Source organism: Mesoplodon bidens, assembly GCF_964165515.1.
Source record: "Mesoplodon bidens genome assembly, chromosome: 10".
NCBI lineage: Eukaryota > Metazoa > Chordata > Mammalia > Artiodactyla > Ziphiidae > Mesoplodon > Mesoplodon bidens.
The window spans coordinates 80,099,804-80,119,405 of NC_138172.1; positions in this window are offsets into that span (position 1 = coordinate 80,099,804).

Consider the following 19,602-nt stretch of genomic DNA (forward strand, 5'->3'; position numbering starts at 1 on the left):
AAAAAAAAAAAAAAAAAAAAAAAAAGATTGTTCTTTCACCTCCCGAAATATTGGTTTTTCTAAATATTCAGCCTCTGTCTCTTTTCTCTCATTTTTTTCCCTCTCTTTTTGGAGCATCATCTATCATTCATCATCTCTAATCACACCTTGTGTCTGTTGCCCTGCCTTCTTTTTTATGATCCAGGTCCACATTTTTGTTCGTTTGTTCCACAGTCCTAGTTAGGTGTCCTACCAGCTCCCCAGACTAAACATTTCTTCAATTGAACCAATTTTCAGAGACCAGTTCCTTCTCACTTTCTTAGTTCTGTTGAGGACACTTCTTTTCTCCTCATCCTCTGGCTCGAGGTCTTGGTATCATCTTTGATTCTTGTGCTCTCATTCCTCTGTTACCAGTGGGAAAGTCCTACAGATTCTGTTCCCTACCTATGTATGTCCAGTTTGTTCTCCCCACTTCATAATGTATTTACCTCACAACTTCTTATCTTTCAAGATTCAATTTAACTAGTCTCCCTAACACAGTGTTTCCATGTAATAGATGCTCAATAAATTGGCCAGTGAATGAATGAATGATATGACATGATTCTTCTCCTAAAGGAAATTCTGCTATTTTTACAAAAAGATTGTAATACTTTTAAATTTAAGATCAGGGACTATGTTTTGGAAATATTTTATTCCCTGTACTGCTTATGATAATGTCTTGTGCATATTGGAACTTAACCATTCTTGATTGAATTTGATGCCTTACTTTTTTTTTTTTATGCTTAAAACTTGTGAAGCTACTACTCTGCTGAATTAGTATGTAAAGTTGGAGCTCATTTGGGCAAAATCCAAGTTTGTACAACTAAGGATAATGAAGACCAGGGAATTGATCTTAAGCCAACTCATAACCTCATAATGTTTATTTCATTATTTTTCTTTTTTTGATGTCCATTACGTCAGTCACATCTTTTATCACTTGTTTAATTAGAGAATGGGCCTGGGAATAGGCAGAGAACTTTGTGACTCTCATACCCATAACTGGAGCTATAAATTGAAAAGACTTTCCTATTTGAGGAATTGACTCAATTCCAAATGAGCAGGAACACAGAATTGGAAATAGTACTACCTCAGGAGTTAGGAGGCTAGAGTTGTTTTAGTTCTGCTACTATGTAGTCTTGTGGGTACAAAAAATAAAGTCATCTCTCTGTGCCTAAAATGAGTGGGTTGGGCTGGTGAATGTTCTCTAAGTTTCTTTCCAGGAAAAAACAAAAAACGCCTCTGTGACTGTCTACTGTGAAGTAGGTGCTATATATCACTTAAACAGAAACAAAATCAAGCCCGTAAAAATTTAAACTCTTCGAATTTTTAAAAATTAGTAATTTGCAGAGAATATGTAAATTGTGATAGAAAAAAATCATGGAAGTCTGAATAAGCCCAGAAACCAGAGTTCTGAGAATAAGTAGCTATATCCTTGGGAATCACAAGTCCCCCAAGATGTGGTGTTACCAGCTCTAGTGCAGAAGCCCTTCTGGGAAACTGACCAACAGGTTTGGTGAGATTCAGTAACTTTCAGCAATTGCCTAATATTTGTCTTTTATTGCATGTCAACATTTCTAGTAGGAGCTTCTCCTCTGTCTGGCACAGACTAAGTACCCAGTAAATATGTGTGGAATGAATGAATTTTAAAAACGTTCTTTGTGTTCCAAGTTCCTTTTCCATGACACCATGATTAGGCATCTGGCATATAATAGGCACAACTGTAAAAGCATGTCGAAGGCATCCTCTCTTCAGCATGGTAAGGATAGTAAGATCAGGGACTTTGGAGTTGGACTTACTTGGGTTTAAAGCTATGGACTTGCAAAGGATATGTTCCTTAATCTCTCTAAGACTCCATTTCATCATATGTAAAGTGGGAGAAATAATACAAAATTAATTTCCTACTTCAAAGGACTATATGTAGTGAGAACTATATGAGAACATATAAAAACAGTGAAGTATAGTGTATGACCCAGAAATTAAGCTCAATACATTTTAATTCTGTTTTCTTTCCTTTTTTGCTTCACTTTCATTTGTAGCCACCTCTTCTCTATTATTACAGCCATGCAAAACAAAACAAGATGAAGTAATAATAATCGCATCAAAGCCCAGAGTAGAATTAGAAAACTCTGTGTGCATATGTGTGAGTCACCCTGTGTGTTCCATTGACCAGATAAGATCTGGTTATGTTATACATGATTATATATACATGACATTTTCTTAGATTTTTAAACTCTTAGGAATTAAAAGCATATCTTTATTTTGTGGGATTTTTGTAGTCTATATACATGTGCTTGAAGGTGGTTCATTAGAATTGGATATTAATGATGTAAGTTATTTTAACAGTGTAAAATATGATGACATCACTGAAATCCATGCAGGGGAAATGGTTTTTGTTTTACAATTTAATCTATCTCTTCTAAGAGCTGTTCATTGATCAAATTACTTTCATAAAGTGCAGGGTAGAGGGTGAGGGTGAGGGTGTGGATGGGGCTGGGTGTTAACAGGGAGGAAATAAAATGGTCTAAGTATTTACAAATGAGATTTCTCTAGATAAGTAAATGTTACCAGTCAATGTAGATTAAAAAAATAGATAAAATAAAAAATCATCGAAGATAATGATTCTCACCTGCTCTCTCATTCTTGGTGTACATGGAGCAGAATCACTTGGATGGTAGGATAGGCAGGGCTGGTCTTTGTAAACTATATTTGACCCACAGGAGATTCCACTATCTCCACTGATTATGAGCCCTTGGCAGTCATTATTACTGTTGGGAATATGATGGGAAAGAACAATGCTTGAAAATATCTAGGTCTGTTGTTTTCATGGCTTATGAACATACAAACCGTGAGTTTTCAATCAGACCATTTGGTCAGCATCACAAGTTCAGATACAACATCATCTCTCTTCACTCTTGTTTCTTCTTTTACTGACTTGACCACCAATCTCATGCCTTAGGTTACTGTGTCTAGTCCCAACTAGGAATTGTAATGGTGCTAATTCCTGGGAATTTGAATTGGGGATGAAGGAAGGGAGAAGTAAGATAGACAACTGTCCATTATGATCAAGAAGACTGTGATTTCTCATAATTTATTTGTCTCTAACCATGTAATGGAATCTGTGAAACATAGTTTGAATTGGACAGGGCTGCACAGCAGGATTCAAACCACTGAAGTTTGTTTGAGAAGTTCTAGTCAATGTCAGTCCTCTTTACTATTGTTATTTTGGGCAGGAACCTTCACAAGGCCCTTTGGACTGAGGAGATGGTACTTTGAGAAAAAGCAGAAAGGTTGGAATAGATTTTATTGAATCCCTGAGTTGAAGAGTTCTGTAGCTGAGGTTCCCATCAATTGGCCGATGGAGGCTGGTCTGTTTTCATTGGTTTTTACTTGTTTGCTGCAAAATCAGAAGAATACAGATAACATTACAGTTTTCCTTGAGGCTAAAATATTTTAATTCAAATTGCCATCCTTTATCCTGAAATTAAAAACTTTTTATTGGGAAAGAATTATTTTTCTTCTGAAATAATGGTAAAATGAATGGGAGCCTTTAAAAATGTTATTAATATCATGAATTGGCAAAATACTATGTCAGTTTCCTCCCCCAATTAATAAAATTATGACCTGTGAAAAAAAAAACTGGGAAAACTTTGCTCTGTCATCTATTCTAAAGATATTTTAAAATGTGGCTGAACAACCCTTCCTTTTTTCACCCCAAATGACATCTTACATGGAAATTTACAGGCAAAGTGGAATTCTCTGAATAAAGTGGAGGTGGAGGCCTGGTCTCCTCGCCTTCCTCTCAGCTTCTGAGATAACCCTTCCATAGAATCTTTGGGTTCCCTAAAACATAGTTTTATGTACTTATGTATGCATGTATTCAATTTATTTCTTTCAGCTTTATTGAGGTATAATTGATATATCAAATTGTAAGACATACATTTAAAGTGTGCATCCTGGTGATTCGATATACATATACATTGTGAAAGCATTCCTCCCTTCTCATTAATTAACACATCCATCCCCTCCCATATTTATCCCTTTTTTATATAAGAACATTTAAGTTCTACTCTCAGCTAATTTCAATTTTACAATACAGTGTTATCAAATATAATTACCATGGCTTACATTATATTCTCAGACCTTATTCATCTTTTAGCTGAATGTTGGTAACCCCTAGTTTTAGAAGCAATGGTTTAGACCAGTATTTCTCTCAACCTTGACTTTATTTGACATTTTAGGCTGGAAAGTCTTTGTTGTGGGGTGTCCTGTGCATTGTAGGTTGTTTAGCCGCATCCCATGTCTTCACCTACTAGAAGCTGATAGCGTCCACCTCCTCCAGCCTTTTGAATGGAGACCAAAAATGTCTCCAGACATTGATAAATGTCCCCTGAGGGGCACGATCACCTCTGGTTAAGAGCCAACCGTTTAGACAGCAGAAGGATCCACCCAGCGGAGATGTGAAGAGATGAGCTAAGAAGTGTTAAGTGATGGCTTTTATTTCTTTGGTTTTTGTTCTTTTAAATCTGAAATCCTACTGCCTTTCCTATGTTCTAACTGTGCTTTGGCCTCCATGCTTCAGGAAAATGGAAGTCATAGCTGAAATGCAAAAAGAAACAAAATGAGATAATGCTGAGCTTCTAATCTCCTGAGGACTAGATCTTGGATTAAGCAATAACTCTGGAAGAATACTTAGCTATCCTGTTTTACCTGGCACAGGGAATGAATACAAAAGCCTCTAGAAATTTTGGAAAGGGAGTAAGAATATTAGGCGAAGTGTGAAAATTCTGTGTGTATGGTGAGGGGGGAGGACAGACTTCTTTAAAACTTGAAGATCTGAGATTAAAGGCACTGTTCCTCTCCCTGTGGGTGAAGGCAAAAAAAGCAGAGAATTGTCCTGTGCCACCATGGCTAGATGCCCAAGAGTAGAAATGGCAGTGTGGTCTGTCTAGGTGTGAGAAGACCAAAGAAAAACTGTTAAGTTTCCTGAAGCCACAGAGGGGGATGGGAGAATATGCAGAGGTTCTTGTGCCTCATTCCCTGCCCCTGGCCAAGTGTAAAGGAAGATTAGTTAAGAAAGATATCCATGGGCACACAGGGGTTTTATCCACATTGGAGGATGTGGAGAACAACCCTCTAGGGACTGGATAAGCCCCCAGTTATGTCTCAACTTGTGGGGGCAGAGATGGGGATTTTGTCTGAGGACCAGACTGGATACAGTGCATCTGAGATGATACCATCACAGGAGAGATACTGGTCAAGATTGAGAAGTAGATCCATCCACCTCTCTGTACCAATACCTCAGTCCCTTTGTGTCAACCCCAGAGAGGAGGAGAGGGGTGATGGGTCAATCTTGAATTTCACTGAGTTTAAACCTGAAATGTGTAAGGAAAATCATGATCATGAAAGCAACCGAATTTACCTCAATTTGATGGGATTACATTTTCTGCACTTTGCTGAATAGAGCTTGAGATAGAAATCTATTCCTCTTCATTCCCACTTCTCATCTTCCCCATAATATTGCCAGTAGAAATATCCTGTAAGTAAAACACCTTCATTCAAGTAAACAGATTCAGTACTGAAAAAATGTCTTTGCAAAAATGGCTGAAAGTACCAATGCAATCATTTAGTGACCAGGGTAGCACCAAGTGAAAGAGAAATAAAAACCACTCTGAGATGTAGGAGTACTGAGGTCTGTAGCCTACTTTGAAATGCTTCAAAAAATAAGATGGATAAATGGATAAATTGGTGGATATATGAATATAGCAAAATATTATTTATAGATTCTAAGTGGTGTGTATACGAACACTCACTGCAGAGTTCATTCAGTTTTTCTGCATGTTTGAAAATAGTCATTATAACATGTCAACAAAGCAATAAGGATTAAGTCACTATATGTGCGACTAGTATTCAGATTAGGTTTATTATATAGTAGTAGAAATGTCAGAAATGGTTTTAACTCTTTAAACACATCTGTGTTTATGTGGAGCTATATGTATGTGTATATACAGCTGCTGCCCTGAACTCTTTAGGGTCATTATTAGGATTAGCTGGCATTATCCCCACTTGCCCTTGCTTCTCATATTTCACAACTCCTCCAGGAATTTTCTAATAATTGTACATCAGTGTGTTGTGGTTCATCATCTTGACTTGACACTTTTTTGGGGGGGGCGATGTAAATAAAAATACTTCTCACTACTACTGAGGGCTTTGAAACATAAATTAGAATTCCTTGTCCTAATTTGCCGTTGACAAGTCTTAGAGGCACAGGTAAAACAAAATTCTTGAACCAGCAAACTTGCTTCCACAAGTACAAAGGAATTTCAATAGTAGCCTCAGGAAAAAATGGATGAAACTGTCAGTCACATAAAAGAATTTAAGGGGGGAAAAGGACTGATGCTTCATCAAATGAGAGAATTCAAATGTTTCAGCATGTCACTGACCCCGGTACCAAATCTTACATTCTTTCAATCCCTAAGGATAAAGAAGATGGTTAGATGCCTCCATTAAGATCTACTAGAAAATGCTCACATCTCACATATAATTACATGGACCATTACCCTACGTAAAAATACCAAGTCTTAAGAACTTCTGGTGTGTAACTGTTTTGAATGTTTATGATGTTTCTTTCAAAATTGAGATATTAACATGTAATAAAATGCATTTAACTTAACTATTCAGTTTGATGAATTTTGACAGTGCAGCTGCTATTCAAAAATATTTATGACATTCTTAAATTGAGTCAAAATTTTAAAATAGTTTCAGGTATCTCACTGCTGATTAGCAGTGGTGTGAAATCAATAGTGGGTTTTGCTGTAAGTAATAATTTTGAATAGTTCATGATCATCTTGAAGTGCTGTATAATAATGAACTTTCTTAAAATTCACTGTGATACATTTCCTGGGGAGGAAGAAACCTAACTAGTTGACTATAAATGTTTGGTTTTTATAGGCTTTAAAAATCTTAATGACCAAACCCGGGAGTCTTGACTGATGTAATTAATTTCACAGAAATTAAACTTTATTATGGCTGGGGAAAATGAATTCCAAAGAAAATAGTAAATTTGTATTTGATTGGTTTCACCCCGTCCAAGGGTACTGTGTTTCCCAGAAATAAACCGACTGCTATCATGGCCACTAGTAGCCATTGGCAGTGGAACCCCATCCTCCCAGCGCTAGGGATCCACCTCCAGGTCTGTTGTAGGGCCAGACACACATCTGGTGGGTCTGGTGTGCAGCGCTGGAATCTTACACCCTGGCCCAAAGGCTCTTCACTCCAACAGGAACATTAAATATGCATCTACTCTGCAGCAGGTATTGGATAGGTACACTACAGCCCTTATAACCTCCTTATTATACTATTCCCATTTTCAGGATGAGGCATCTGAGGCTCAGAACAGTTAGAAAACTTTCCAAGGTCATCCAGCTACTAAGTGATGAAGCTCTTAAGTAGTGTTTGTTGAACCCTATTGTCCAGAAAGTCAAAATAAAATGAAACTGATTCAGCAAAAAAACCCACCAAACTATATTAAAACACAGTTTCCTCTTAAGCATTCAAAACACATAGTTAATAAACATCTAGCACCATAAAAATTAGTTACCACCAATCCTAATGGTTTCTAAACTGTGTTCCTACTTAGAGAAGAAGGGGATAGCCCATAAATTCAGTCAAAACTGCTCTACTTTTATCTGTTTAGTTTGTTTATACTCAGGCCGTTATAACAAAATACTGTAAACTAGATGGCTTTATAAGAACAGACATTTATTTCTCATAGTTCCAGAGGCTGGAAAGTCCAAGATCATGGTGCTAGCATATTTGGTGCCTGGTGAAGGCTGCCTTTTGCTGTGACCTCATATGATGGAAGGAACAAGCTAGCTCTCTGGGGTCTCTTTTATATGGGTACTAACCCCATTCATGAGAGCTTCACCCTCATGACCTAAGCACCTCTCAGAAGCCCTACTGCTAATATCATCATCTGGGCATTAGGTTTCAACATATCAATTTTGGAGAAACACAAATATTCAGTCCTTAGCACTCATTTCATTTGAACAAGTGTTTCCACGGGAAATAAGTCTGAAGACCACTGATCTGGTCTAACTATCCCATCATACAGGTAAGGCAACTGGACCTACAGAGTGGCTTGTATAAGGTTATATAATACCAAAGTAAGTAGGAAAGCCTATACTTTCAGTTCTATTCAGTTCAGTAAGCATATATAGGGTTTCTGCTATGCATGTGTCCCTGAGCTAGATAAGTAAGTTAATATACAAAATCTTGGTCCTCTAGCAGCTCACAGTCTGTGGGGGAACTCAAGTTTCTTGACAACAAGACCAGTAATGTTTGCCCTTTCGTTTTGCTGCTTGTTTAATCCTGCCAGTTCATACACACTGTCTCTAATTGGCCAGTCCTTAAAAGAGAGGACCATACTACACTAATGTCACACTAGAATGAATAGCTTTGCTTGTAACTCACTTATTAGATCTGCTTCCCTGCTCCTAAGAGGTTAGCTGCAGAGAATTGTGTACTTTCGGAAGAGGAATTAAGGAGAGAAAGAAGGGGATTGTCTGAAAGATAAAGAAATAATTGCTGAGGCATCCTGAGTGGGTGGTAGGCATGAGCATGCAGCAGACAAACTTTGACTATACTGTGTCTCAACCCAAACCCCTTCTAGGCTTTAGAGTCTTGTGCATGGTACTGCAGGATCTTGGAAAGTCAGGTAGCCCAAGTAAAAGCGTGACCATTGCCTTTGGCATGTAATAATCCTTAACAATGTACTAATAATTGTCATAATTCTTAGCATCAGCTTTCTCATCTCTAAAATAGTGATTACGATAGTACCTACCTCCTAGGACTTAATTGAGATGATGCATACAAAGTATTTGGGACGGTGCTCAGTAAAAGTGCCTCATAGCAGTCCTGACTATGGAATGGTACCCAGACTAGGTGAAGGGAACTGGCTATATTTTGAGATGAATCACAATGACCTTGCCTGGCCATTTGGCCAGGGCATTGGTTTCCTGTGCTTATCATAAAGTCAGAGTTCTGGGAAGGTACCTGGAGAATCTCTGCAAGGCATCTTGAATTATTCTTATTTTTGACTTGCTTTCAGAATTAGCTCATTCCTGGAGAGATAATCCAGATGCAGATTATAAACTTGCATGATGGACCAGCTCATGTGGGGAAAACCCATGGCTTCCTGACAGTAAACTTGGTCTAACCAACCAAGAAAAGAAAGGCCCTTGAGCAGATTGGAGCACAATTGCTTCTCTCGATGTTATCACTCCATGAACCAGTGTTAGCCCTCTGCGCAGGTGGAGGTTCGTGTTTGAGCGCTGTTGAACACTATCCATTTCTCTAATGCATCATAATTAAACACCTGTGCTAAATAACTTCTCACTGATCCACTGTGGCAGTTTGCTGGGTGCTCAACAGTCCTTGACATTTTCTATATCATACTTGGGAGGGTGGTCTCAAGGTTATGCTTCTTTGGTTCTCTTAAAAACAAAAAAAAAGGAGGGGGTAGCCTCCTTCCACTCTATAGAAAACTCTTACTGAGGGGTGGATTTCAGGACATTTCAAGGACATTTCTCAGGTAAGAAAACATTTTGTGAATTTGGGAGCCATTTGTGCTCCCTCAAAAGCACAGTAATTGGGGCTTCCCTGGTGGCGCAGTGGTTGAGAGTCTGCCTGCCGATGCAGGGGACACGGGTTCATGCCCTGGTCCGGGGAGATCCCACATGCCACGAAGCGGCTTGGCACGTGAGCCATGGCCGCTGAGCCTGTGCTCCGCAACGGGAGAGGCCACAACCCTGAGAAGCCCTGCAAAAAATAAAGCACAGTAATTAAAATACATTGTCCAATAGTAAGATGACACAAGAGCTATGTATTTTTTTTAAAGACATCACTGATGCAGTGAAGAGAATGTCTGGAAATGCAGTGTCTTTTTAATGAAGTTGGTTGTGCTAAAATGAGGAATATATGTAAAACAGGTGAACCAGAGTTGTCCTGTGTCATAAGGCTCAGCAAAAAAAATGACGCTTTTAGGTTATCTTGTTCATAGTTGCAATACACATCCATACCCCATTGAGTATTTTTCTTTCATCTTGAACAGCAGATAGCAAACAGGTTTGGCCCTGGGCTAAAAGTGTGGCTTGAGTGAAGCCTATCTTCAACTTGTAATACTTCCCTTTCTTGGTGGTTACCTCACATTTTGGGTGTTGTGTGTCTTTGCTCTTTGAGTTGTTCCCTCCGTCAAAACAAGAGACAGTAAGACCTAATGGATATTGTTTGTTGAGTATCTATCTGTCTATCTTCATCATCATCATCGTCTGCCTTACCTGTATTGTTCATGTAAAGTGAATAAGGTACATTTTTAACCCCATGTTCTACATGAGGGCATTTCTACTGAGAGAGGTTAAGGCATGCTTATCATGTCATATAGCACTTAAGTGTTACAGTTGGGAATTGAACCTACAATCTGTGGGACACTAAAATCTGTGAAACTTCCACTCATCAGGGGGATCTGAATCCATGATTTGTGGTTGGTGATTACAGTATTTCTATAATTAACCTTTCAAGAGTGTATCTTTTCAACTAGGAATTTTAATTTTAAGCTTTTAATTTCTAATACTGGAGGTTAAGGGAAAATCCTGTACATTATCAAGAAGATAGGGAGAAACTTGGAAATTCCTTCAGATACATGTTGTATAAGTAGGGGATTCTCCAGATTTTTCTTGATTTTGTCACTTTAAGTGATGGATTGTGGGAAAGATCTGTACCCTCAATTCTCTTCCCCTTTGCCCTGCTTCTTTATCTTCCCAGAAAAATCTACAGCCCTGCATTGATTCCTGGTCTGTAGAATGAGCAAGAACCCCTGAGGAAAATATCATCACTGTGGGTTTGGTGACTAGTGCTACAATTTTATGTTTCCAGAATCAAATGAGTCCTCAGTTCTTCTCAGTGATTCCCAATTCTTCCATTCATAGCAATAGCAAGTCCACATTTTTATCATGTTCCATGGGATTTAACTGTCTCCCAGATGATGACCTCACCTACCATTCATAGAAAAAAAATAACAAAGTTCTCAGGTGAGAATTTCATATGCTCTTTGGGAACTCAATAAATATTAAAACCACATCTATGAGGATATAGGGAGGGGGAAGGGTAAGCTGTGACAAAGCGAAAGAGCGTCATGGACATATATACACTACCAAACGTAAGGTAGATAGCTAGTGGGAAGCAGCCACATAGCACAGGGAGATCAGCTCGGTGCTTTGTGACCGCCTGGAGGGGTGGGATAGGGAGGGTGGGAGGGAGACGCAAAAGGGAGGGGATATGGGAACATATGTATATGTATAACTGATTAAATTTGTTATAAAGCAGAAACTAAAAAAATAATAAAAAAAGAAAAAAAGAAAATACGTGCACATTGAGTACAAAAAAACCCCCCACATCTATTGATTTTCTCTTTCTCCCTTTTTAGGAAATGATGTGTCTGTGCTCTTACTCAAAAATAATCATTTCATCTCTGTTCTGGAGCCTCTTGGCCTCCTTACCTTGCTTCATCATTTATTCCTTTTCTCTTATGCAACTTTTATATTTTCATCTAAACTGGTACCTTCCTCTTTCTTATTTTATACTCTAATTTCTCCTGTCTTAGAAAGAAATAATAATTTTGAAAAATAACCATACTTCTCTTGATTTTGTATCTCTCTATATTATTCTGTCTCTATATTTTTCTTACAAGTTTGTTGGTGTGTGAAAGACTGACTTTTTTTTTTAATTGGGGTATAGTTGCTTTACAATGTTGTGTGAGTTTCTGCTGTACAGCGAAATGAATCAGCTATACGTGTACATATAACCCCTCCTGTTTGGATTTCCTTCCCATTTAGGTCACCACAGAACACTGAGTAGAGTTCCCTGTGCTATACAGAAGGTTCACATTAGTTATCTATTTTATACATAGTAGTGTATATATGTCAATCCCAATCTCCCAATTCATCCTACCCCTCCTTTCCCCCCTTGGTGTCCATACGTTTGTTCTCTATGTCTGTGTCTCTAAAGACTGACTTCTTAACCATCCAGCCCCATCAACAAGCCAGTGACTTCTACTACCTACACTCTGATGATGTGAAATTCCGTATCTCTATCTCAGATCTTTATCTTGAGTTCTTGTTGATGTTACCGCTTGGATGTACCATGGGATCCTCAAACTCTTTATGCATTCATTCATCATCTCCCCTTACACACCTCATCCTGCATCTTATTTCTGATCCTGATTAAGGACATCGTCTCCATCCAGATTCCCAAGCCAAAAATTGAGGAGTTTTTCTGTATACTTCCATCTCCCCACTTTCTTTCCAAATGCAATTTGTATCAGTTCTTACTCCTAAATATTCCTTAAATTTGTCTTTTTTGTCTTATTACCAAGGCTTCAGTTCAGCCCTTCATTGTGTCACCTGGACCACTCAACAGTCTCCTGATTGTTATGATTATTACTATTGGAAACAGAGAAATCAGTTAAAATATTTTTCAGTAGTTTACTCCCAAAATAAAGGTTTCCTTAACTACGGTAAGGGCTTTGGAGACAGAGGCTGAGGGAAGCTTTGGCAGGGTGACCAGTGTGAAGAAAACAAAGAAGATATAAAATAGTGAAAAACTAGAAAGATTACATTACCCCCCAAAATGAAATACTTAGGTATAAATCTAGAAAAATATGTATAGGATTTATATGAGGAAAACTACAAAACTCTGATGAAAGATATAAAAAAAAAAACCCTTAAGTAAAAGGAGAGATTTTCCAAGTTTATGGATAGGAAGATTCAGTATTATCAGGATAGCAGTTCTTCCCAATTTGATCTATAGATTCGGTACAATCCCAGTCAAAATCCCAGGAAGTTATTTTGTGGATATTGACAGACGGATCTAAAGTTAACACAGAGAGGCAAAAAACTAAGAATAGCCAACACAATATTGAAGGAGAGGAACAAAGTTGGAGAACTGGCAACTTTAGTTGGAGAACCTGACTACTTGACTTACTATACAGCTGCAGTAATCAAGACAGTATGGTATTGATGAAAGAATAAACAAATAGATCAATGGAACAGAATAGAGGGACCAGAAATAGACCTACATAAATGTAGTCCACTGATCTCTGACAAAAAAGCAAAGGCAATACAATGGAGAAAAGATAGTTGTTTCAATAAATAGTGCTAGAACAACTGGACATCCAAAAACAGAAAATGGATCTAGACACAGACCTAAACCCTTCTAAAAATTAATGCAAAAGAGATACAAACCTAAATGTAAAATGCAGACTCCTAGAAGATAATATAGGAGAAAATCTAGATGACCCTGAGTTTGGTGATGCTGACGTTTTAGATGTAAGATGCATGATCCATGAAAGAAAAAAATTAATAAGCTCAAGTTCATTAAAATTTAAAATTTATGCTCTGTGAAAGACAATGTCAAGAGAATTAGAAAGTGTACTACAGACTGGGAGAAAATATTTCCAAAAGGCACATCTGCTAAAGGATTGTTATACAAAATATGATAACTCTTAAAACTTAACAATAAGAAAACAAACAACCCAATTAAAAACGGGCTAAAGAACTTTACAGAAGCCTCACCAAAGAAGATGTACAAATGGCAAATAAACATATGAGAAGATGCTTCATATCACACGTAATCAGGGAAATGCATATTAAAACAAAAATACCACTGAATACTTATTAGAATGGCTAAAATCTGGAACACTGCTTTGGAAGATAGTTTGGCCATTTCTTACAAAACTGAACATATTCTTTCATTCCATGACATTCTTCTCCGTGGTGAATGGACTGATAAACTGTGGTACATTCAGACATTGGAATATTATTCAGTGCTAAAAAGAAATGAGCTATAAAGCCATGAAAAGACATAGAGGAAACTTAAATGCATATTACCAAGCTAAATAAGCCAATCTGAAAATGGTTCAATCATCACACTGTATGATTGCAGCTATATGACATTCTGGAAATCGTAAGACTATGCATACGATAAGAAGATCAGTGGTTATCAGACTGGCAGGGAAGGGTGGGGAAAGAGATGAGTAGGTGAAACATAGAATTTTTAGGATTGTGAATATACTCTGTATGATACTATAATGCTGGATATATGTCATTATACATTTGTCCAAACCCATAGAATGTGAAACACCAAGAGTGAACCCTAATGTAAACTATGGACTTCGAGTGATTATGATGTGTCAGTGCAGATTTATCAGTTGTAACAAATGTATCACTCTGGTTGTTGAGAATGGAGGAGGCTATGTATGTGTGGGGGTAGGGAGTATAGGGGAAATCAATATACTTTCTGCTCAATTTTGCTAAAAAAGTAAAGTCTTAACAACAACATTAATAAACTAAAGAGAGCTGACCAGGGAAATGCAGGAGATCTCCCAAGCAGCCCAAGACCCACTTGAAGCACTCTACCTTGTGGCCCCATTCTGCACACTTGATGCCTCCAGCAGCTCCTATACAGACGAAGAGAAAACGGGCATGGAGCTTTGTAGTGGGTGAAGATTTTTGTGAATGTTAGGGTGAGGCAAATATATTTTGCATATGGGATGGATATGAATCTTTAGGGGTCAGTAGATAAAGTATAGTAGATATAATAATGCCTTTCTGAAATAAATAGATCCTAATCCCTGGAATATATGAAAATTACATTATGTGGCTAAAGGAACTTTACAGGTGAGATTAAGTTAAAGATTTTGAGAGGGGGAGATTCTTGATTATTATGGTGGACCCTAAACATAATCAAGAGTGTCCTTTTAAATGGGAGACTGAGGAAGATTTGACCAAAAGGATAACCTTATGTGATCACTGGAAAAAAAGGTTCAAGTGATATACTTTGAAGATGAAGGAAAGGAGCCATGAACCAAGGAATACAGGCAACCATCAGGAGGTGAAGCAGGCAAGGAAATAGATTTCTCCCTCAGAGCCTCTAGAAAGAACCAGTTCTGCTGACGCCTTGACTTTGGCCCAGTGAAACTGACTTTGGACTTTTGATCTCAAGAACTTTAAGAGAATATATTCGTTGTTTTAAGCCGCTAAGTTTGTGGTAATTTGTTATAGCAGCAATAGGAAACTAATACAGGCTTGATTCAGAGTTGAGGTTTTGGCAGAGACATGGGCAGAAAAGAAAAAGGCAAGATAGTAGGGAAGAGCTGGGACAGAGTAGCTGAAGTGATATTCCAAATATTCAGTTTATTAAGGCAGAAGTGGAGATGTACAGGGACTGATAGGGAAAAAGTCGAAGGCTCAAGGGATTGGAGAGTCCAGTGCAGGACCAGGAGATTTCTACTTCGTTTGAAGTATTTGGGTGAATTGCTTATAAATTATACAAATTAACCTGAGGTCAAAAACATTCCAGTACTACGGCAGCTAGTAATAATATAAATATCATTAACGATGGGTCTGTAAATTCATATAAATATCTTTGTTCACTTGTGGGACCAACAGATACTGGGTTGAAAGATAAATGGGTGTAAACATAAGAGACTATAATTTCCTGGATATTGTGGATTTTTCTAATAGGCATAACAGTGTTAGAAATTCTCTCATCTTCAAATATAGGTTGATCAAGTTGTTAACAAAATATTAAAAGTACATGCTTCATGTACACACTACTATATTTAAGACAGATGACCAACAAGGACCTACTGTATAGCACTGGGAACTCTGCTCAATATTCTGTAATAACCTAAATGGGATAAAAACTTGAAAAAGAATATTGTTAATCAACTATGCTCCAATATAAAGTAAAATTTTTTTAAAAGTACATGCTTCAGTAAAAATTTAGGAAAATAGTACCTCAATCTGCATTAAGATAGAAATGAAAAAGAAATCAGCTAACAAACCTGAAAATCTGCTCTTTGATAAAAACAAATAAAATAATGAAACTTTGTGATATATCTGAGTTCAAAGAAATATCACAAGAAATCCACATTCACAAATGCACACACACATAGGCAATTATGTAACTAGTAGAAGAGGTATAGCAAATTTGGGAACTTAAACATATCAAAGCCCATTGCAAAATATAATAGCAAATACAAGACAATTTATTATTTGGATATCCATAAACAGTCACGAAATAAATATTATTTGGAAACTATTCAGAAAGATGTGCTCCTTCTAGATATTGTCTCACCAGAAAAGTCTTTCTATACTAAGACATACACTTGGCCATAAGGCCATACTATTATAGTGTTCATATCAGATTCATGAGAGTAATATGGATGCATTGTATTTATGTGACACTTCGCTTGGTACTTCTACTACCTAGGAAAGCCTGCCTTCTTTTAGCACTATTGGATGACTTAATTTATAGAGAAAGTGGCTGTCACTTTTTTCTGCATCTCTTCTCTCCTCTGGGTTGTTATGTCTTTCTATTGCTATGAACTTCATGTAGTCCAACTATAAACCCATCCAAAGGAAAACTTAAACAGCTTCATTGTCAGTTGGACTGTATGCCTTTGTTCTGTAAACAATAAAGCTATATATCCCTGACTAAATGTAAATAGATGAGGTTTAGTATTATCTTTCTAGAGATAAACTACAATGGTTGATTTTTCCACACTGAATCATTCAATGGATTTTTTCCATGTGAAGTTTTTTATATGCAAATGAAACATATAAAGTATGGCATTAAATAGCATAAGTGTTTAAGTAACACTGACATGGTAAGCCTGGAAAATTATTTTCTAAGTTCTGATCCTTGTAATGCATTTAAAAGTCAGTACAACCAAACTGTCTTTGGCAGTAACACATTTCTGTCTTTGGCAGTAACACATTTCAATCATTCCAACAATTGTTAAGAATAATATACTGACTAATTGCATCAAAAGTGTATTATATATTAGGGCATGGATCAGCAAATTCCAGTTGATAGACCATACCTGATCAGCTACCTGCCTTTGTAAATAAAGTTTTATTGGAACATAGCCACACTTTTTCATTTACATATTGTCTGTGGCTTCTTTAGCTCTACAAGGACAGAGTTCAGTAGTTGTACCAGAGACCTAATGGTCTGCAAAGCCTAAAATATTTACAATCAGTCCTTTTAAGAAAAAGCCCACCAACATCTGCATTAGACAAATATGCATGTAGTACTTATATTGTGCCTTATTTTGCTATTTATCTTGAATGTTCTGAGATAATTTTGATTTCAAATTTTCTTTTTTCTTCATAAATGATTTAAGTGTCCTAGGGATCCTAGCCTCAGTACCCAAACTTCACTTGTGCCTCCTTGACAAAAATTTTTTTTTTGAAAATGTGGTGCCTATTTCTATAGTGTACTCCTTTCATTTTAGAAAGTAAATGAATATTGAATTGCCTCTTATATTCATGTTATATGAGATTTTATCTAATGTGTGATTTCAAATCCAAATTCAAATCCTGTGAGTTAAATCCATAAATAACAGAGCCCATTCTGTGCAGTTTTATTAACAATGGTAACTTCTTAAAAAAAAACAAAAACAAAACATTGGTAACTTCTTTAATGCCACTTTCATGAACTGTCTGACTTCAGACTCCTCATGTAATTGTGGTGTAAGCTAACTTACCTTATCTGTAAACTCAGACCAATAACTCTTATCTTCAGGGCGATGAAGCCCATTGGACTTCAGAGTCTATGCTCTTGACTGCTACTCCATGCTCCATGTTTAGTTGGAAGTGATGCTTCTTGATTGCCTAAAATATTATTAAGGGTCTATTTGTTCCCCCCAAGAGTTGCATATTTTGTAAAATGGGAGCCCTCATCATCTGCTTTTGCATGTTGGTCTGTGGATCTCCATTAACCTGTGGCAGGAAGCACAGGCCACTCTATATGGGCCCATTTGTCTTCACACAATACGTTTCGGTATGTTGGGTGGACAAATGAGGCATGCAGTCCTTGGAAAGAAGAAGCAAAAGGGAGGTTTCCTCCCTTAAAAGGAAGCCACCCTATAGTAAATATGCTGCTCTTTGCATTCCTGAGAAAGGTACATTTTCTTCTGGAGTAATGAGGAGAGAACCACATAGACCATGAATTAAATAGACAAGGTTCTTAAAAATACTCAATGAACTCTCTCTCCCAGGGCACCGCAGTATTTGTAAGTGATCTCCTATAGGTGGCAGTTTAAATTCATTTGGACCCTTGTGTTTAAGTGAATTTGTGTTGAAATCCTCTTTTTTCCTAGAACAAAGCTAATGGAAATCTAATTCTGAGAAATAAAAATATACATTAAATGCATTCAAATTCTCAACCATTTCCATTTCATTGGTTTTGGAGGCAGTTTAGCGACACTGCCCATAGGGAGAAGACAAATTCAGAAAGATAGGAACCTGCCTGTATAGAAGATTTTGTTAGAGTTAAAATTCCTAGTTTTATTTACTAAGAAAAAAGGTTTAGTTAGGATTAAAATTACAATGCTTTCTGGCTCTGTGACCCCCCAGGAGTGCTGGGGGATTCCGTGATGCTAGTGAAGGATGCATTTTAGAAATTTAATTTCTTTCTGTATTTTTATTGATGAGGCTTTTTAATCATTTTATTGATGCGGCTAAACAATCATTGAGACTGTTCCTCCACTCATGCCTCCATCTAGCCAACTCTCAACAGCACCAAACCAGGTTAATGCAACTTCTACTCTTTCTGTGAATGGCCCAAAATACCTGGATTAGGAATTCTATGACTCTCTCATTAGGTTCATTTTGTGCTCTATTTGGAGATATCTATTCCATTAAGCCAGTTGGTGGGTGATACCACTCCATGCACACAAAATGTTCTCTGTGACCTTGTTAGAATGGCTCCAGATGAAGCTTTTGTAAGCTGCCTAATTGTTCAGTGTGCTTGCCCTCCTGGTTCAGGGTACAATGTGAGCACCTTTCTGCCATCCACAAAAGGCAGGTACTCACCTTCAGCTCTGCTTTACTTGCTTTCAACTCTCACCTCTGATCCCTTAAGATGAGAGATTAAGAGCCATCCAACCAGTAAATTCCTGGTCCATTCCTGACCAAGCAAATTACTTAACCTCATCTGTAAAATGGAAATTATAATAATAGTATTGACTTCGTAGAGTTTTATAATGAATAGATATTTTTAAAGGGCTTAGAAGAGTATCTGTGCCATGTTGTATACCTCCAAAGCATTAGTTCTAGATAATAAAATCAAAGTGTCCTCTGAAATGTGCAAAGCAGCATTTGTACAGAAATAAGCAATGATATTAATGTTCATTATTCTTATTAAGCTGAATATCAAATTAGCTTATATTTATAACTTCACTATGGTCTTATTCTTTGTTTCTTTTTGTTTATTTTTTCCCTTGTCACCTTCAATCTTACTTAGAACCCTTTCCCAACCAGCCTTCCAAGGATCTATGTCTGGTGTATTTCTATTCTATGATCTCCTTGTTCACAGGTCACTCAGTGCACTCGTTGTCACCTCATTCTCCAGCTATACCTCAATATTGGTTATGGTCTTCTTGGAAATATCAAATAATGGTATATCTTTCCAAAATGGTATATCAATAAGCTTACTATGTGTGTATGTGTGATGAGTTAACTA